Raw genomic sequence first — 22,769 nt, forward strand, 5'->3', positions numbered from 1 at the left:
TCCTGTGCTTAATATTAGCACATATATGAAGCTAATTAAGGTGTGACTTCAGTGGGAAGTCAGGATGAGGTGAATTCCCACCTTTGTTACTCTTATCACTTTGCAAGGTGGGTTTTTAAGCAAGATTAGAATAACTGGTTTACATTCTGGGAATGGCATCTTCTCATTTAAATCCAAACTTGTATCTGAAAGCACCGCAAAATGCAGCAAAATAAAATGTTTTCATAAAGCTGTGAGGGAAGACATTTTCTATCTTGTTGGCAATTTGCTTATTTCTCCAAAGCAAACATACTACTAACGATATGCCTGTCTTCTAAAAACTTAGCGCCCTTATAATTACATTGCAAACAAAGACTGAAAAACCACTGCTATGAGGTTACACTCCTCCTGGCTTTCATTCATTAATTCAGAACTTGTCTGCTCTGAAAGCTTACTGTGACGGGAAAGCTATTGAAGTTGTAGCATTTATAGAAGACTGAGAAAGTGAGATTAGGGAGTATTATCAATCAGTTTCATACTTCTATTAATATTTGGAACCAGTAGTTGCCAAAAACCCTATAGAAAGAACATTTGATAAAATGGGGGGCCCTTATTCTCTTGAACTTACCTGAACATTTGAAAAAAACTGAAGCAAGTTTCTCTATGTAAGACAAGACATGCCATTTTTAGTAGTTTTGGTCGTTTTAAAAGCAGAAGAGTCATCAATACCTACCGAAGACTAGTACATGACAATATATTTCTTGAAAACCCCTTCCACTGAATAGTCAAAAGAAAGAGAGAAGTCATGGGCCCAAATATAGTATTAGAAAAGTACCCTGATATAAAAAACCACACACACATACTTTAACAGGTTTTTTCAAGACTCATCTCCTCTGGTGAACTAATGTTGGAGAACCAATCATTCAAAAAAATTAATTTAGAGCAAAAGATCAACCAAAAAAAACTCAGAAAATGTTGAAACTGCCAAAGCCAAATTATCCCTTATGATTTCAAAAACTGATAGTACAACAGGAGTTCAGTATTGCATCATCATATTTATGCATCAGTTGGCATGAAGAACTTTTAAGTAACAGAAACCAATTGCCTTCTCTAAGACTTTGGGTTCTGGCTTTAATTTTGTTTAAAAGATTGTTGGGTTTTGACTACTTGCAATTCTCCCCCTGCCCTCTTCAACAAACTGGTGAACCAGTATGGAAAGAGCACATAACTGAAAATAACTTCTGGGTCAAATTTACTTCCTTCCTATCCCACATCACACAATTCTTCTAATAATAGATAAAATATCACCTTCGAATTTAGTTTCCTTCTCCAATCTTTACATCCTTCAGGTTTTCATCTTAAAATTGCTCTTCATCAGCTTCACTCTATTTGCTTGAATCCAGCAATTTCTATGTTCTTTACTTTTTTTTTGGGAGCTTGTGCACCATGGGTCACAAGTATGCAAGGTTTAAATTTTGCTAAAACTAAAGCAGTTTAAATTCTTTCAAATTCTTGTATAAATCTCCAGATTGCCCTCAAAATCCTAGTGTATGTTCTCTTCACCTATATTACAAATATGCTTCTTGAATATGAATAATCTTTCTGGAACAGACAGAAATAAACTACATTCCAGATGAGGCCTTACCAGGAGTTCCCAATGCAACAATCATCTAAGAGAAACACTACAGTCACTGCACAAAAGCCTCCCATCTAGAGACACACTTACCCCAGTGACTCTCTCAAGTATTGGCCCATGAAGACTCAGTTGTCACATGCTTCCCCACTGGGCACAACCCTTCAGTGGATAAGCTCTTCACAGCTCTCGCTGCACCTTCTAAACAGAAACAATGCAACTGAGGGGGCAGGAAGTGGGGATCCACCAAAAAAAACCCCCACACTCTAAAGGATCTTTGATACGATCTAGTTACATTCAGCTTCATTTCTTCAAGATGTTCTTGTTTCTTCCAGTCATTTGCAATTGAACATTCCTCAGATTATGATGTGTAGAACCACAGGCATAACTCCTACTCCCCAAAAGTACCACGTTTTCTCATATTATTATTTTATCAGTCATCAAAAAAACTGCCCACTCTTCACCTACTTTAGACAAAATTCTAGAAGTGGGAGAAAAACTAAGGCCTTTACCCACATTTTAACTTTGTATAAACAGAATGAAGATAAGAAATGTTAAATCAATTTCACTGTACTAAGAAATCATCTTTTCAGCAGCAAATGTGAGTTGTCCATTTTTATGACTAACGTCCTAAGTGCAAGAAGCCATACTTTTACAGTGAGTATGGCAGCACTGCTTTTTGAAAGAAGCCACACAAACCCTTAGGTTAGTACCTGATTCTGCAGTGGGCAGACTATACTTCTCAGTCATAGAGGAAATACAGAGGTTAGTTAGCTGCTAGAATGGTGTACACAGGAACTATGAATTGGCCCCAAACTGCCTGACTGGGGTTCACACATAGTTTCACTGTATATTTTTTATCCAAGTAATTTGATCAATGCAGCTGGAGACATCTCTCATATTCAATCATTGTGTACAGAGATCCACTTACACAGAATTGCTTAGGTTGGAAAAGCCCTCCAAGACCACCGAGTCCAACTGTTCCCCCCCATGACTGCCAAGGCCACCACTAATCCACGTCTCCAAGTGCCACATGGCTTTTAAATGCCCCCAGGGATAGGGACTCCATTACTGCCCTGAGTAGCCTGTGCCAGGGTTTGACAACCCTTTCCAGGGAAGAAATTGTTCCTAACATCCAATCTAAGCCTTCCCTGGCACAAAACCGTACAATCATACCAAAGTAAATACCTTCTAGACAGAATCCTTATTATCCTTTGAACTGTCATATTTCTTTAAGTCTCTATTAATTTTAACTTGTTTGTTTGACCATCTTCAAATGAAAATATTGAAACTTGAAAAATATTAATAATTCTCATACTAAAGCAATTGTTCATTATTTGATCTCCGAATGCTGAAAAATCTCCATACCAATCTTCACTATGTGAAGAATTAAGACAGTCCTCCTTTGAGCTTATTTCTGCTTCAGTATAAAAACCACAAAAGCAAAACCATCAACTGGAGGCTTTATTTAGTTCAGTAGTATTAAAAAACAAATTCCACTTTTTAAAGTCCTTTTTTGCATTTTTCAGGTAAAATATGCCCGCAAAACACACCACTTTTTTGCATAATTGTTCTCTAGATCAAGCTAAAAAGCAAGAAAGTTCAGAAAGCTGAGCTATGGGGGTTTATTCACATTGTTGACCATTTTGTGCAGCTCAACAAGGTGAGATTCCAACACCTGGCTGCTCAGAAAAAGAAGGCACTGTGGAAGAAACAAAAGCTGCATGGACTGCCGAAGCTCTGTCAGCACATCAGACACACTTACGCCATGAACCTTTCCATAACAGGACTTCTCACTGTTATGATGGCTGAAAGCAAAGATGTCAGCTATGACATGGCCTACCTACATCATAATTAGGTATTTTGATCAAGATTCAACACTTGTGAAGAAATGATCTTCTAGCAAAGCTTGCCCAAAAGTGCTGAAAGGCTTTTGGATCACTTTACTTAGTTTTCATTCAACTCCCACATTCTACAGACATGACAGATTTTTTCTCTGACTCAGCACTTCCAGGTATCAGCAGGCACACTTAGGACTAAAAAGCATGGCCATTCCATATAACCTCCCTAAGTGTCACTTCCGTGCATTTGAGAAACAAAAATTGTGTCAAGGCTACTCTCTAACAAGTGAGGACATGCTGGTTCACAACTCTATAATGCCAGTACAAAGTGAAAAAAAACCATTGTCGGTAAAAATCCAAAACGGCTCCTCTTCCTGTGGTCACCTTCAGTAGAAAACTACAAAATGTGAAAATAATTTTTTCTTCTAGCAAAGTGCCATTTCAGCCTTTAACACCCATTTCAAGCTATAGAAAAAGACAAAGTCTAAGAATTACTGTACTAGTAGGACTTGATCCTCCCTTTGAAGACTGACTGCTACCTTGAGACTGCATATTTGCTCTGCAATGCTGGAAGATCTTGCAAACAAGAGGGGAGCAGCAAGACATGGCTTCAGTATTCGCAGAGCTAGCAGCTCCAGACAATTACTGTGTCTGCCAAAAAGACACAGGAATTGTTTTGCATAGTGCCCCAGTCACAGACAAAGCTCCACTGCATTGTACATGACTCCTAGACAGTATCATAAAGGCAATAATTACACAGACACAAACACAGCTGAGAAAAGACAGAGAAAGCAAGAACGAAAAAATCAGACAAAGGAAGAAAATAAGAAAAAAACAAAGCTATCAGAAAGTTTCAAAAGGCTTTTTTTTTTTTTTTAATTAATAGATTGAGTTACTTAAGAACAAAAATGCAATGCAACCATAAAGACTCACAGGAATTAAGTGAGACTATTAGGATGAAGATGATGATGGTACAGGTATCTTTATTAGGAATTTGTTTATCACAGAGGCAGCACATAGTTAAGGCATATCTAAAATGCCAATAAGTCACTTTTATTAAGTTTCCCAGCACTGAAGTCCAGCAACAAATGGTTAGAAAAAGTATGAAATAGGTTTGATTCACAATTAGATTATGTCAAGTACACAAGCTAATATAAGAGTCTTATTCTGAAAACTGCAACAAGAAGATAACTCTTTCCATGCAAAGATATTATTTCCAGGTCCTTAAAAAACAGTTTGATCTCCAAAACTGAGATGCTGTGATGTGACAAACAGTAAACATTTTGTCTCTTCTCCAATAAAAGGAATTACCACTGCATGCTAAAGCATTTCAACCAAATGAAATTGGAAATTAATTGGTTATCAAGCACAGCTACATTTAAACATCCTTTGTACCAGATCTTCTGTCTTTATACTTCTACATCAGTCACAGAAACATTGCCTCGCCTGTCTACAAAACCATTAATCCAACTTGTAAAAATAAATTTTCGAAGATGTATGTATATATGTGTATATGTTTATGTATATGTATCTATGTACAGGGACACCTTCCACTATCCCAGGTTGCTCCAAGTCCTGTCCAACCTGGCCTTGGATACTTCCAGGGATGGGGCAGCCACAGCTTCTCTGTGCTAAGGCCTCAGCACACTCATGAGGAAGAATTCCTTCCCAATATCTCAGCTAAACCTGTCCCACCAATCACCTGGCGTTTAGAGCCCAAGATACCATGACAGAAAAAGATTCCCCATATTGTGTGACACTGAAGAGTTAATTTAAACCTAATGCAGAAGCAGCATTTTGAGGCAGAAACATAGATAGAACTGTTTACAGTTTCTTGTAATTATTCTCTTGATGGACTACACATACATAAAATAATTTTTCCACGTAAGTACACAAGAAACCACATAACCCGAAGCAAGTAGGACATAATGGATTTTCATAAAGAAGAACTCACAAATTAAAATCTGGGGAAAAATAATCCTAAGTAATGTACTGGAAGGCTTATTTGGCAAAGAAGTACTGGAGGACAAGAATAAATCCATTTCCAGAAAAAATATCTTTGATAATGCCAGGATCAAACCATTCACTACATATAATTACTTATATTTTATAGGTGCATCAGATAAAACGGGAACAGATTTAACAAATAAGATCATTTTAGCAATAGAGATGGCTTTTATCTGTAAAATAAATACCCATAGATATTTATTTACCTATAAATACACGTTAAGGAAGAACAATAATCTATTGCAATTCTAATTCACTCTTGCCAAAGATAGTAGTATCTTCCTTAAGCACATATGTAACATTTTCTGACACTGGAATAGTCTCACAGGGACCTACAGTTTCCATCTATCCACAAAGCCAACATAATACAATATTCAAACACCATTCCCTTTCAGCAGGGAAGGGAAAAAAAAAACCCTACCATTTTAGGCTTCTCACTCTTTCTTCCAGGACAACAATCAGACTCCTGCACTGGCAGCTGTCATACAAAACAACCAGAATAACAGTTACTTCACATATCACATAGTCCTTAACTATACCACATTCCTTCTTGTCCATTTCCTAATGCATACTCCTGCATTCTGCTCTTGAGAACCAGAGTCTGACTTCATGCTTTGACAGAAGAGGCACATATTCACATCTGACTTGGATAGCCTTGTATTGAAACATGCCAACAACAAATGTCTAGTAATATAACTAGTACAATAAGGAAAACAGATCAGGATTCAAAGAAGCTGGGATAATAAAATACCTCATGTCTCATTCAAATATTTTATCTTCATTTTACAATGTTCAGTAAAATACTTTATTTACATTAAAAATCTTGTAGTCATCTTTATCAGTTTACATAACACTACATTTAGATCGAAACACTTCTGATTAATCACAAAAATTACAAGCTAATGAATCAGAGTGTTTCCTAGTTACATGTCTAGTACTAGGCAGCATTACTTTTCAAAACAACCGTTAAAAAAGAAAAAATAGAGGGTTTCATTACAAACAGGGGTTTATTGGGGGTTTTCTGTTTGTTTTTTAACATGTATTATATTAAAGTTTACTGCCTTACAAAACAAAGCAGTGCAGCTGATAAGCTAACTTTAGCATTGCAAAGACCAAAGGGAAACACAGGTTTTCCTAATTTTGAAGATGACAGTATGTTTATATATATACATACACACACACACATACACTTTATGTATTTGATGATGGAATTACAACCATTGAAAAAAACCCTAGTTAACAGATTTTATTAATACAGTAATTCTAATATATTACTCCTCTGGAACAACAAAAGGCTTTAAATTGGTCCAAGTGTATCAAAGGCAATTAAAAAAACCTGTATCACAAAAAAACCCAACAGTACTAATGGACATCTTCTGTAGCTTATCCCTAAGTCATCAGGGCATGACATGAGCCACCTACCAGGCATATATAGTTGATTTAACAGATCACATGGTAAGTACCAACATGCTACCTGAAAAAAACAAAAAATCCATACCAGTGGTAAAGTCTATTCCACAGATTTTTCTAAATACAGAGTACTGCTACAGAGGGTTCATTTCCCTGAAACTAAAAGGCAAAGCAAATCCTGCAACAGAGACAATCACTAAAAATTCTGGAACAGAGAAATTATGTTGCTCTCTGCTAGCATGCAAAATATAGTTGACAGAATAGAGCTACACACACAAATATTGAGTATTTTGTTTAGGCATGGATAAATTTGAATGGAAATAACTGTTGGTTTTCAGGGAAAAAACAAAGCAGCAAATTTTACTTAAGGAAAAATCAACCCTTCTCCCTTTCCCCTCAGATTTTGGGTAAGGGAGAATTTGACAGTGTAAATATATAAGGCAATCCATCAAAGACAGAACTGAAGAACTTACTACTAAGTTTATAATAAAACAATCTCTAAAAAACAACCCTTTTTATTATTCTGAGGAAAAGCAGCAAAGAGAACAGAAGTTTAACCTATGGTACTCTGGGTTCCCTGTGCTCACACAGTTCAGTATGAAGTAACTAAAACATCTGTGTCAACATTCTCTCCTAACATGATATAAAAGCCGCAGGAAAAAACCCATTTTGTACTTGACATAGTTGTTGATTTTCTTCAGGCACACTTTTATGGAGTCCTCCTATCTCAGGACATTGTGCATTATATGTCAAAACAGTATAATATAAGAAATTGCAGAACAACAAAAAGTTATTTTTTTAAAGATCACACTGGATAGCCTGTACTTTAATCCTCACACATTGTATTTCAATGAATCCTAAAGACCTCAGAATTTGAGAGTCTTAATTCAAGACTGTAGCAATATTCTACACTTCTGGTCAAAACTCATGACTCTGCATGCTCTCCTAGCACCATTCTGACATAAAGTAAGTTTAAACAGTTCACCAAAACATCCTAAAATATAGAACAAGTGACACACAGGATCAAAGAGTGGTTGAGATTGAAAGGGAGACCATCTTGTCAAAGCCTTTGCTGAAGTAGTCACTTAGAATCAGTTGCCCAGGACTGTGTGCAGATGACTTTGGAGTATTCCCAAGGGTGAAGACTTTGCAACCTCTCAGGACAACCTATGTCAGTGTGCAGCCATCCTCACAAATAAAAAGTGCTTCCTGATATTTGAGGGCAACTTCACAGCATGGGTCAGTCTGAAAGGGACAGCAGAAGGTCATGTGGTCCTGCCTCCCTGCTCAAGCAGGGTAATCCCAGAGCACATGGCATGGAACCTCCTGTGTTTCAGTCTGTGCCCATCTTTGTCCTGATCCACTGAAAAGAGCCTGGTTCTGTCCTCTTTGCACCTTTCAGACAGGTATTTCCAAACAGCTATGAGATTCCCCTGAACATTTTCTCTGGGCTGAGGAGTTCAAACTCTATTTCCTTGCAATTAAAATGCTTCACACCCTTCAACTCCTTAAGGGCCATTTATCAGATGCACTTCAGTAGTCCCATGCTGAGGAGCTCAGAGCTACACACACAACTCTACAAACCTCACCTCTGTCCTTCAGCACACATTTAACTGCATTCTGAACAGTGAAATGCCATAAAGAATTTTGGTAACAACTTACAAATTGTAGTAATTTATTGGAACAACGGCAGAGCCACAACCCACACCAAAAAAGGCTTCAAGCATCTGCCCTTTAATGTTCTTCAGTCCAACCTTTTATATTCTTTATTTTACATGCATTCCACCTGTGTGCCCCCTGTACATTTTGTCATTGGTCAGTACACCTCGGCACTCCCTGTCTCACTGCCTTCAACACTGGTCACCTGTCCAGCACAGCTGTAGCCCATTAGGAATGAGGCTCAGCCACAGCTCCACTCACAATTACCACAAACTGTGTGCTTACAACAGTAATTCTTCTGGCAAAAAGATTTATGGTAACAACTAGCTCAAAGAAACAAAATTTGCATACCAGTTCCACTGTATCAATGAACAAAAAATATTGCGATAGTGTTGTGCCAGCAAAACAATAGACTACAAGATATCACTGGAAGTTGAAAGTGTAATGCAAGGTAGCAATCTTACCTAGTTTAAAATAAAATTGATAATTAGGTGTGAGTGATGGGCTCTGCTGTCAGGATTCTCCACTGCCCCTATTCCTTCAGTCTTGCTGAAGCAATTGTATGAATCTTGGCCACATACACAATGGAGAAAGAAAACCCAAAGAACCCTGTGAATTGTACTCAGAAAATAGAGTGTAAAAATAAGGAACTAGTGGTAGTCATAATTTTTTACTTCAAACCATTAGCATGTATTGCATTCATTATATTAGCATCATTCTAGTACAAATGCAATGTACTAGACATTCTACTAGGTTTCTGCAAGTTGGAGAGCTAACAGCAGCCTGAAGATACTACAATGGGTACCTACTTGAAAATCTACAACTTGTGTTTCAAAGTATTTTTCTTCTGCTTCCCTGTTCTTTCTGGGCAAAAATAAGGTTGCAAGCATTTTCTTCTGCTCTGTGAGAAGTAGTTCAGGATAAGACCACAGTTTTGACAAGATAACTTAAGAATCTGTAAAAGGAAGTTGATTGTCTACTGATTAAAAGACAAAATACTGTAAAAAAAAAAAAAAAAAGGCCTTAAAACTGTGTGGAAAGGACCACTACAGGGTATGACATGATAAGAGGCCACAAGCTAGCAAGTCTGAATTAATTGTTTCTTAGAAGAATATCCTGATTTTTCAGCTCCTAAAGACTGGAGCTTGAGCTCAAAAATGAAACTTCACCCCTGCTTAGCACTAATTTAACTCTGCTATTAATGGAATTCAGAGTACATCTAAAAAGAACATAAAGAGAAATGCTACATATTTTTAAAATATTGCCCTAAGTATCAACCAGTATCTGAGTATCTCAGACAAGAAACATTGAATCAGATTAGTAAGAATCCATCACGGAATAGCTTTTTGTTTTTAACAAACTACATTTATTTAGAAGGAAAGACGGTCAAGATATAAGTTTGTTCTAAAACTCACTTACTCACTTTCGGTTTGATATCTACAGATCACTGATCATTTGACCTCCGCGCCTTTTTCTTTATGGCTCATTAAAAAAAAAAAAAAAAAAAAAAAAACCAAAAACAGAAAAGAAGCAACAGGCAAGTTGAAAATTAATCATCCTGAGGCCATTTGCTTTTAAAAATGCAACTTCTGATTATTTCATTCATTTTTATATATGAAATAATCTATTTACAAGAAAAAAACATTTAAAAAGGAACTTAAATGTCTTGTTTAAGAAGCTAAGCTTCTCCTCAAGCCCTGTAGAAATTGTAGTCTTACACTTCTGCTGTTCAAAATTAAATTTATACTGATGTAACAGGACCTGACTTCTGTTCAACAAATGAAAACATACTGAAACCTGTTTTTCAGCAATTCTATGACAACTTATTTTCTAGCATCCACAGAAGTTAATTACTGCCACATGCATGAACCAGTATGATTTATACTACAACAAGAGTAGCTATCTATGTAGGCTTTTTAATATCTGATAAACAAGTCTGACTCTAGTTAGTCTAGTTTACAATTTACAGGATGACAGTGAATCTTGTTCATCACTGAAATCCAGTCCACAATATGTGGCAGGGTGTGGAGGGGGGGGCAGGTGGTGGAGGAGGGCAGACACCTCACCTGCTTTAAAAAATAACTATGACTACATATTTTAAAACGCTGTATTTTTCACTTGCATTTGACTACATAAGCAGTAGTTGTTAAAAAAGGAAGCACTAAAAGCAGGTTCTGCTTTTATTAATGAAACAGCAATCAGCTGTCTGTAAGCTGTCCATGTGACACATGCACACAATCCATTTCACAGGGCACTGGTACATTCACAGACTTCAGTTCTGAAAAATCCTCAACTACAATGAAAGCTCTGGAAAACTGTATATTATTATGTGCACGCATTTCATAAATGCAAATGCTTGTTCTCTCATGTAATACTGCACTGGAAAGATAACGAGTCAGTACAACTTGTGCTAGACTATCTGCGTGCCCTCCATAAGAAATAATGCACACATGGGAATGATTCTAAGGTACTTTCACCAACAGAAATTACTGGAGTACTTATTGCTCATAGTTACAGATGTGAACATCATTCTAGTCATGTTACTTAAAAGTGACCAACATTTTCTAACTGAAAATACTGAATTTATTCTAAGAACAAAATTTTGATCCAAAGAAAGTAAAATTTAGTATTCACTATCTGCATTCTACTGTGCACAAAACCCTTGTACAGGGTACCATGCAGAAGCTTTTTACTACAGGTCTCCTCATGTGCTACTTTTGAGGTGGCTGAAAAATTCTCCTGTGAGCAGTGCTCCTCTGATGGTCCTCTGCAATTCCCTACTGCATGAGGAAACACAAGTCCAGTTCAACAATCCACTTGGCAAGGACAGTGCTGACAGCACACATACTTGCTGGACAGTGGGCACACGCTGAGCAATCAGAGAACTGCTTGGGGCATCGGTGAAGTAACATTAATACTGGCCCTACCACTTCCTCAGCTGGCAGGTCTTATCTGTGCATCTTCTTCAAGACAGTGATTGATTTTCAGAAAACTGTAGAACTTAACTGTTGAATATCTAGCCTACTTTCAATTATGTCTGAAAAGAAATTATGAACAAAAGTTACGGCATGGAATGGACAGGCACATGGACAAACAGGTGAGCCCAGTCATAAAACTTTACGTGTTGACAACAGGTACTTGAAGGGAAAGAGACACATGGAGCAAAAAAAGTAACTCAGCTTTACAAAAAGATCCCACTTACATGCATTTCAAATGTCTCCCACAACACGTAACACAGATCATTCCTTAAGACAATTGCTTATCTATTTATTTTAAACACATTTCAAGGTATAAAAAATACCACAATTATAAAAATTAAGCATTTAGAGGCCAAGAAATCCTTTTAAAGTGATTGCCCACACTTGTTTTAACATAAAGTCCTTACACTATTCACGGATCTCTCAGAACACGTAAATCATTTCCATTACCGCAAAAAGACTGCAGGCTACATTTGAACACTGCTCTGTATAAACTACTTACATCAACACAATAAACTTTCCAATATGCTGTATAGCTATAACATCTTAACTACTAACACTGAAAATTTACTGGCATCTCCAAGAGTCAAAAGATTTACCTCAATCATAACCAGAAACAGACTGACATAGAAAAACATCTCCCAAAAAATGGGCAAGTATTTCAAGCTGCTCTGTATCTTTCTCACATAAAAATAAAAGGAAAATGACATAGCATAATCTGTTCCTTTCAGTTCCTAATACCAGGAGAAAAAGAGCACTTTATAACTGACTGCATTTAACATTAGTTTTAACCTAAAGTAAGTGAGAGTGAGTTCCTTCCTTCCCCAAATGCCCTTTGAGTGTTCGTTTGTATAATGAACACACTACATTTTGCAAATCATAAAAAAATAGTTCAAAAGTAGCCCTCTGTATAAGGCTCTACCATGGAACCAGTACTTCCCATTCTTGTTCAAAAATACATTTGGTTCCATGAAGATAAATTGCTATATCCTCTAAGCCTTAAAGGGGGAAAACCAGGCCTGAAAAGCACTTCTAGAAAAGAAGAAAAGAGAACTGCAGAAAAATACAGCGTTAATACTACAATTAAAGGCTGAACAATAAAGGACCCTTACTAAGTCTGTTGTCATTTCAGTAATATGTTCTCTCCATATGCATTTTTTCTCATTTCTGAAATGTACTGCTCCAAACACGCTTACATGCATTAAGTGGCAAGTATATAACTATAAAAACCGTTCAGATATTTTTTATTTGGCAAATTGTTGGCAAGTTAAAACAAACAAAAAAAGATATTAAAAACACCAAACAGAAGTACTTCAGTACGTCATTAAAATGGGGCATACCCATTTTGTGTTCAAATATACACCTATTCTAAAACCCTATCCTCTAAATCCTCCATTACATTTAAGGTATGACTAAATCCAAGTGCACTCTCAACTAAGCTGCCAGAAAGATAATAACTGTTAGAATGTATTTCTGTGATTTTTTTCAATAATCCACAGTATTTCACTCCCTTTAGTCAAGACTTGGTATCTCAACTTTCTTCCCATTTCTCATACTTTCTTTGGGACAGTAGCTTTTTAACATGGTCTCTGTTGACAACGCAGTGAAAAAAATTCAGTTGGTTAAGTGTCAGTGATTACTAAGAGGAGGGTAGGTGTGTAATCACCTAATATCAGAATATCCTGTATTGGACATCCAAAAAGATCATTGAATTCAACCCTGACCCTGCCCAGGATACCCCAACAATCCCACCCTGTCCCTGAGAGCACTGTCGAAACCCTCCTGGAGCTCTGGCAGCCTTGGGGCTGTGACCATTCCCTGGGGAGCCTGGGCAGTGCCCAACACCCTCTGAGGACAGAACCTTTCCTGATATCCAACCAAAACCCGTCTCTGACACAGCTACAGCTGTTCCCTCAGGTCCTGTCCCTGATCACAGAGAGCAGAAATCAGAGCTGCCCCTTCACTTCCCCCCATGAGGAAGCTGTAGACCCCAATGAGGTCTGACTTCAGTCTCCTTTTCTCCAGACAGGACAAACCAAGAGACCTCAGCCATTCTTCACATGGCTTTCCCTCCAAACCCTTAACAATTTACTTGTTTAGACTCCTGTGTAAGATAATTTCACTGAAAGAGCCAAAATGGAAGCGTGTATTGTTTCTAATATTAGACTCAGTAATTAAAACCACTCAAAAATCCAAACAGTAATTCTTGCTGCTTTGAAAGCTCCTACAATCGTGTTATGAACAAACTGTTTCTGGCATTACAACTGTTGTAGAGGTTGGGTACCCCCAGGGACCTACTGAGCACCCTTCCACCCCACTTCTCTCCCAAACCACACAGCTGTAGTCTCAGTTACCTCTGATCTAGCTCTTTCTTCAACACTGAAAAGAAGCAGTGAGGTGCTACAGGTAACTCCAAGAAAGAAAAATTATCAGACATACAATGGAAAAATGCTGGTTTGCATTTCTCACAGTTTATCCTTTATTCAATTGCTGTAACTACTCAGACAAGACCAGAGTTGTAAGGAGTGATAACATCTTTCAGTAAATCAACTGATACAGCTTGAAAAACTAGACTCTTTCAGGCATGTATGTTTGATATTTTTGTCTTGCTGACTAACACAGTGAGAAACCTCCCTTAATGACTTCCCATTTTCCTAGATCCATATATATGAAACAAGAATTTATTTACAACTTTCCTCAGCAATACTTTCTTTACATGCCAGCTTATAAATCAGTAACAAATTAACAACTTACAATGTACTGGATCAAAAGATGTATGGAGAGCAGGAATTCTGGGCTCCCTTTTATTCCCAGAAGAACTAAGGATGTTAAGAAAACTGACTTTTATTGTCAAAATTATATTACTCCTTATAAAAGTTCCAGTCACTAGGCCAAACAAAAATACAGAAAAGTTATCAAACTATTCTGCATAAGCTTGATTTCTCACTGAAAAGCAAAACTGAGTGCAGGGAGATAAACTTTACAGCTTATATATATTAATTAACATATATATTAATATATATAAATCACAGCTTATATATATTAATAACTAATATTTCTAAGTATGTACTTTTAACATCATAATAATAGATAAGCATACCTTTATAAGAATACAGTCTTTCCTAATACATCCATTATTTTCTCCATGGGATACTCAACAGGACTGCTTACTTCTATTTTACTATACTTTCATTTTGTGTAATACAATCACATGTTATACTTCTTGGTTTTCCCCCAAGACCACTGGGTATACAATGCATGGGAAAAAAAATATATCAGCAACTATAGTGTTAGCAAGATAACAGCGGGTAAATCTAACAAGGATTTCTTATTCAGAACAACAAACGTTACAAAACAACTACAAAGCTTGGCTAATGTCACATTTTTTGTCTTTACATAACAAGATTTCATGTTTAAGATGTATGTCACTGCTCACCGTTACACCTTGTTTCTTCAAAGCACAGAGTTTAACATTTTATTCAGCATTTAGTTAAAAATAAATATTTAATACAGAGGTTGCTCTATGATGCAAGCACAGCTAAAAATGAAGGGCCTCTGTGGCTGCAGTGACCAGATTTCAAATGCAGGTAAATCAATAAAAAAGAAAGCTCAAGCACAGTCGCCATGTGTGAGTAGAATGGTTTATAATAGCTTGCAAATGACTATGCACTTGCTGTAACCAGCTGTTCTTAAATTATGACTATGCAACCAATTCATGTTAAAGCCAAATCCCAGCACCATTTTTACAGGGAAATCCTAGCAGTTTTTTGCTTGCTCCACATGTTAGTTCTGTTAAGGCTACACAAACAGCAGTAATGTTGGAACAAATAGGACCAAACTATTTGCATTTCATTACTAAGTCCATTAGCACAGCAAGGGTTGTCAATCTTTAGAACTCCCCTACAACAGCACAGGCAATACAACAATGATCTCCAAGCCAAAAGAAAACCTCCACAGCAGACACACAAGCCCCTTTGCCAAGTTTTTGCTTCAGCCACTCAGCCTGTCTACCCTGACCTGTTTGAAGGCTTGCATCAAGCTTCAAACAGTTAAAAACATCCATCATAAAAACAAAGACAGGACACTGAATTATACAGTATTAACCTCCAGGGTTTGCATACAAAGATGTAAGACTTATTTATGTCATAGCACATTAAGAGCTTCAGCACACTGTTCTTTACACCAAACCAGCTGCCAATTTGATGAACCTCTCTGCCCTCAGCAGTACAGTGTCTTTGATTAATGAGCGCATGCTTGTGGAAAAGTGCAAGAACAAAAAATGGGGCAAAATCCACACAATTATGTCCCTGTGCACCAGTGGACCACTGCAATCATTTCTGTCCAACTGGCTTCCTGTTGCAGAAAGACTGAGGGCTGAGGAGGTGGTTGTGGAATTATTTTGCTGATTATACTTGAATACTACATACCACTCTTCTAAAATAGATAACTGTTAAAATGGACTGCATTGTTTATGAAAGAATCTTTGAGCATTAGAAAAACATTAACTCATTAACACAAATTGATTAATAAATAGGGTCACAATCCAAAAACATCATCTATGTACTCAGTGAAGAAAAAAATACTCTCAGGAAGATTTCCAGGTTTTATCTTCTAATCCAAAAGACTCAGGACTGAGGTTCAAGTTCAAGAATAGCTAGGCAGATTATTTTGTGCCTTTAAATTACTGTATTAAGTATTCTAAAGAAAATCTACCCTATACTCCCTGTAATTTACAGGAGTAAGAATATACTGGTAGGGTTCATCATTACTCAAAAAATGAAAATTTTTCATTATCCTTTGCAACAATTCCAGAGCAGAACTAAGTTCTGTGCGATGCTCCAAAAAGACAACAGCATTATCAGACAGTCGCTGTATTATTTTTAAACCCACCGTCTTTCCCAAGGCTTTACACTGTAAACATTACTGGTGACAAATGCTTAAATTTAGCAGTCCCGCTAATTGCTAATGTAAAGAGTCCATCAGGTAGAACAATTTTTCAGGTAGTTTCTTCTTTACATTTTTAGTAGTGTGAATGTTAAGGTTTTGGGTGATTCCTCCCTCAGCAGCAAGAAAAATCTCTGCAATCTCTTTTTGCAAACTACCAAGGCTTAACCCATTCAGCTCTTTACAATGCCTGACCTACATCAAGTGAAAGGAGTCTTATTTCCCTTACACACAGAAAACAAGACATTCGGGAGGCCCTGAAGGGCTTGGGTAGCAAGGTAAAAGGAGAGAATTCACATTAAAGGCAACAGGCATCATACAGACACTGACAAGCCCAGCACATTTTTCCTAAGTTTCAGAGACTATGTTTGAAAGATCATCTGTCACTAAGCAAAGTTTTAAAATGCATACTTGTTTTGATATTGGTCTTTTTCCAACGACCTGAAAGATACTCTATAAAAGGGAAGGAACTGGTATTAGGAATTGTGTCAAATACATAAATTAATTCTGTTAAACTAAACTGGGAAAACCCTTGTATCCTTTCTTCCTTATTGCTACATTAAAGAAAGTGAAACAACCATTAAGACCTCCTCACTCTCCAAGAGTTTCTATCTGGTGTCTCAAGAGCTGATGTCTCATGAAATGCTACCACCACAAAATAAACCACAATTTCTCCTTCCCAAAAAGAAACAAAAATCTATTTTATACCATGAAATTACTACTTTTGTTATTTATTTCCATTTAAATCTGAGCAGAACTTTTGTATTGGACTTTAACGAAGTATACATGTTTTTTTTGCTTTTAAAGAATGGCTGGAGTCCTGGGCACTATATAACAGCAAATTTAGGACAGTAAATAGCTTAAACACTAAAGAACTCGGATAAGAACTTAACACAGCGAATAGGTGAAATCTGTGCTAACTGGACTATATGTTCTACATACCTCTTTTCCACTTAAAATTGTATGATTAAGAAACAAAACAATGGCAAAATACTGCATTTTGCCTGGCCCTTCTGCAGAGGCTGAATGAATATGTGGTTCCAGTTTTGTTTAAAGACTACGCGCTGCATTCTGCTTACCTACCCATAGCAATTACACTGTGGGCTAACAAACCACGCATTTCCGTTTTCAAGGAAACAACTACCCAGCACACTACAGATTAAAGTCACTGAAGGCAGCTCTTTCCTCATCCTCCACCACCAACTACTTGTGATGTTGGTAAAAGACTAAACCCTTCAAGAGTCCTTATCTCTGTAACAGTGAAACTAATACTGTCTTGCTTTCATAAAGCCCAAAGAAAGACAAACTAAAAAACTAATGAGAACCTACTGTTTTCCTCATACAAATCTTCTGGTGATTCCTTTCTGGTTTGTTTGTGGCTATTTACAGTAAAACTGTTTTTAAAGTAAAAATGTAGTAGCATAACAAAAAAATCTTTAAAAGCATAGATGTCCATTTAAAAAAAAGACACTTCATTTCCTTCTTTGATGCAATGGGGAAGATCATCTGTACCTAGATTCCAAATAGTGCATAATGTTCTTCAATACAAACTTCCCATTTCTAAAAACATGTTTACCAACATATACTTACTACATTTTGTCTACATTCAGAATGTTGTAAACTATTAAACTACCACAAAAATCACTGCTAACTTTGATAACTGCTTCAGTGTTCCTTGTGTTGGCAATTAACAATCACAAACTAGTTTATAATGTAGTATGACATAATTCACTGAATGTACTGTAGTAAAACTACAGTATTAACTCAGAAGTTGATCCACACTTGGGAGAAAACTGGTACACTATAGGAATCTCCCTGGGGCCAAATTATCTACATGATGAAAACACTAAGCATCACTCTTAGTACTCTAATGGAATAGGTCTGTTTTGTTTATTAAACAAAAAAAATCAAACAAAAAACCCCATTCCACCATTATCTACACTTTTAAGTTTCATTTAAAGATAACTATACATTAGCATCTCTGAGACGATCACAGTAAAGGGATTTGAACACAGAATGTTCACACAGTGAAACCCTCCATGTGCCAGGGGGAGGAGGGAGGAAGGGTGTAAGAAACTGCATTGTTGGTTATACCTCCCAACAGTCAAGATCTCTTATTCCCAAATATACCATTATAAGAAAATTATAGAACTAACTACAGTGAGGTACTCCTTCCCCTCATTCTGGGATATGAGACCTGGTGCACAAGCTTAATTTTCTTTGCAACTCTGATATTCTACGTCTTGCATGGGAACAAAAAGTAGCAACAAAGACCTTAACAATTGCAGTTCAAGCTGGGAGGGACTGTTCTACTTGAATTCAATGACACCACTAATGGCTTCTTAGCAATTTCATGAAATCAACCAGCTGTCAAATCGATGCATCAGAAGGAACAGTTATGCACTCCCAGAAGAAAAAAGCAACACATCAGGATGTTTTGCAAAACATCTGCTCCCTTACAATGCAGTTCTACAATAAACACGCAAACAAAGAAAACATTAAAAAGGGCAACAGGATCTATAGGAAAGGCTTCTGTTACCTTCTCATTTGCATTTTACGTGTCTCCCAAAAAAGACCAAAAAAGTCTAGTAGAACTTTCTTCTTAACATAAGGTCAACATAAAGATTAAACAAATATACTACAGTGGTCAAGCCAACGCTCTCTCCCTTCATGATATAAAGATATTGTTAGACTACCTTTTGAAAATGCAAAACATTTTATTACATGTTCAAGAAAATCAAGAATTTTTCACCAAAAGGTATGAACTATGCATTTAGGTTTTTTCCCTCTCACACTACTCAAAAAATTTTACAATGGCATTGACAACCTACAAGAATCTTAAAAACAATTACCTTTTTGTGGGAACACAGACCTGTAAGGAACCCAGCACAGTGGAATTTAGTTTGAGAAAATAATTTGGATGAGAAATACCAGTATGTCACGGTTCAGGATTGGTAATCTCCCATTCAGTGCTCCCACTGAAACCATGCGCTGCTCATTCGCTCCCTCCCCTTTTTCAGTACGGAGAGGAGAATTGGAGGCACAAAAGGTAAAGGTATCAGATTGAGATAAGCACAATTTACCAGAAACAGCAATGAGACAAGAAAACGAATAGTAATAGCAACAATACTAATGACAGGGACTACAAAAAAGCGTCCAAAGATTCACACGGAAACAATAATACCCTAGTTTCACTTGGAAGAAAGCCCTTCTCTCCCCAAGAGGAACAGAGTGCCTTGCCTGCCCTTCCCACCCCAACGAACAGAGGTAAGGTGGTCAGAACTACAGGGTGCTGGCCATGCCCCTCCTGGCTGCTGCAAAAATGAACCCTGTCCTGGCTGGAACTAGAACACGGTATCACAATTCCAATTTATTTTCAATACAGAACAGTCACAAAACCTTATACTGTGACATTCAGAACAGACTTTGGATCAGGAATGAAAAGGAAACAATACCTGATCCTCTAAAGATTTTTTTTTTTACTTTCCAGAGAGTTCTGTTTACGAACAATTTCATCACAACCTGATATGGATACTCCCCTTGCTTGCAGGAATTGGTAGACCCTATTATTAAACCAGCATCACCTGCCTGAAGTGAACATAGAATTTCTTGAATACTGAAGATTCCTTAACAATTCCCTTCTCTACATATACTTTACAAAAATTACGTTGGCTACCATTTTCTTAACATTATGCAGTTTACTGATTTTGCAGGATTTTGTATGTGGTTTATTATGAGATGTCAAAGTTATACTGCCATTTTTGGAAACTACTTATCCTCTGTTGCTCACCATTTATAACCAATCCAATCTTCTAGACCTTCACTGAACTTATAATTTAGAATCACCTGCTGCACATGCTTTCCACTGTTTAAACATTTTCATTTACTCAGCATTCACGCATGCAGGAAATAGCAAATCCAACCACACTTTCTGATGCATTTAGAAAAGAAAAATAAAGTAAGAATCTGACATTTGTTCTAACATAACCTTAAAGCTACTTTAAGTACAGCATTCAATACTGACTTGGATAGAAAGTCTTGATGCACAAGACAAACACCTATTCCTATTACTTTGTATGTTAAATGCTGTCAATATTTTCCCCAATCCTGAAGACTAAGAAAATGTGAATTAAATACAAGTAGTTTCATGTTCTCCATAGTGTGACTTTAAATATGGAGCTAGTGAAACAAGCATAGAAAAAAGGATGGAAAAACAAAAATTTATCTACAACAATTACTGCTTACCAATTACATGTTTCACCAAGTCATGTGACCAGAAAAACTTTCATAAGATCAAAAAAAGGGCAATTGAGAACCAAATTAACACGTTGAACAGTACCTTTTATTGTTCTCCCTTTCACAACAGCTGATGCAAAACTTGTAGTCAGAGGAAAAGAGATTTGCTGTTGGGTTTTGGGTAAGGAGTTGTTGCAGGGTTGGTTCTTTCAATGAGTTAAGCATAGTTACTAGGTTTAGCCACACACATTATACAGTACCTGGAACACAACCCAAACTACATGTAATATTTATAGGTACTTTACAGATGGAACCTTTTAATAATATACCTTAATAAGTTCGTTGCTTCCAAACATACCTCCAAGTCTGTAATTTAAAAATGGAGGTCTGTTTAGCCATGTTCCTCATGTCAAGAAGACTCTGTTTATTTCTCAGGGAAGATTCTGTACCAAGAGTTCCATGTAAACTTCACATCAGATTCATACTTTCCATAAACAAAACCAGTGCAGATTTCCAGATAATTTGTTATTTAACACAGTAACTTCAGAACGTTTTTTTAAATAACCCAGCAATTAAGCATTGCACATTAAATACTAAGGCCGGGGCAGTAAAAAAAAAAAAATAAAGGGGGGGGAGGGTGGGGCCACGATTCTTTTCCTGCTATGAAACTAGGCACCAGGTAAGGAAGCGTATTCTCAGTGTCCCCTGTACGTGCGCGCACGACTAGGAACCTTTCTCTTTAAAGTGTGGTTTACAACACGTTAGATCAGGGATTCCAGGGGAAAGCACAGAGTCTTGGACTTTAAAAATCCCCTTAAACTTTACATGACGTCACTGTCTGTCCCTGTAACATTCCCTAAACTTTAATGCTTATCCAGAAGTGCTTTCAGGTTTTCTACTCGTTCCCTCGTAAAAGAGACGGTCAGACTTTGAAATAAAAATTTGCCCAAGATGGCGAAAGGCTTGTTGTTTAGAGGGCAGAAAAATGGAGGATATTGTAATATACACAAAGGGATAAATTTCAACAACTCGGCCCAGCGCTGCAGCTGCTTGTTTCTCTTCCCAAGGACGGCACACGCACAAAGCCGCGGACAGAGGGGCCCGCAGCGAGCCGGGTGTGCGGAGCGGCGCCCGCTCCCGGCCCGCGCCGCGCCCCGCGGAAGGGAGGGAGAGAGGGAGGGAAGGAGCGGCTGCTCACAGCGCGCGGGAGCGGCGGCGGCGCGGGGCCGAGGGTCGCCCGCCGAGGGGCATCGCCCGCTCCGGCCACTGCCCCGCGGCCGCTCCGCGCGGCCCCGCCTCGCGCCCGCCCTGACAGCCCCGACCGAGGGGAGCGGGGCAGCGCCCGCCGCCAAGAAGGGAACGGGGCGGGAGGGCCGCCGGCAGCGGAGCGTACCACACAGCGCCACACAAAAGAGCCGCCCGGTGGCCGCTAGAAGCCGCCGCGCCGCCCCGGAGGCTGCGGGCGTCCGTCGGCAGAGACGTGACCGGCACCGCCCGGCCGAGGCACGGGCGTGCGGCCATGAGCAAAGTTTAAAATCGCTCGGAACACAGCCGTCCCGTCTGCAGACACCCCGGCCCCGGCCATTCCCCGGGACTCACCTCCACGCAGCCACTCCGCCTCCCGCCCTCAGCCCTGCCCGGGCAGGGCCCCGCAGCGGGACTCGCGTTCGGCCCACACAACAAAGGGGCGATACGCACCGGCAGGAACGCGGCCGGCGAGGCGGACGCTACTCGGGCTGGGGAGCCCTGGCGCGGTAGAACACCATCCTACTCCGGCCGCTCACCTGGGAGAAGCTCCGCCGCTCGGTGCGCGGGGCGCGCGGCTCCCACTCTCCCGCTCTCTCCCCTGCGCTGTGCGGGCGGCGCGCGCCGGGCCGGCCCTTCCCGGCGCTCCCCGGAGCCGGGCGGGGGCGCGCGCGGGCGGCGGCGCGCACGGCGGCCGCCCCCAGCCGGCGGGACCCTGGAGGGGGTCGCGGCCCCCGCGGCCCGGTGACGTCACCGCCGGCGCTCCCCGCGGGGCTGGCGGCGTGGCCGGGCCGGGTGGCGGGATCGCGGGGCTCGCTGCGGGACCCCCGGGCTGCG

At 38.9% G+C, this 22,769-nt stretch overlaps 1 protein-coding gene across 1 annotated transcript in view; it reads right to left on the reverse strand.

The window, feature by feature from the left end:
- BAZ2B (bromodomain adjacent to zinc finger domain 2B) overlaps positions 1–22,508 on the reverse strand; it is a 111,225-nt gene extending 88,717 nt beyond the window's left edge. The window contains exon 1 of the mRNA XM_059475756.1: positions 22,472–22,508. The gene's annotated coding sequence lies outside the window, so the exon portion shown is untranslated. The remainder of the gene's footprint in view (positions 1–22,471) is intronic.
- Positions 22,509–22,769: the final 261 nt, after the last annotated feature.

This window comes from Ammospiza nelsoni, chromosome 7 (assembly GCF_027579445.1).
Source record: "Ammospiza nelsoni isolate bAmmNel1 chromosome 7, bAmmNel1.pri, whole genome shotgun sequence".
In the NCBI taxonomy this organism is placed as follows: domain Eukaryota; kingdom Metazoa; phylum Chordata; class Aves; order Passeriformes; family Passerellidae; genus Ammospiza; species Ammospiza nelsoni.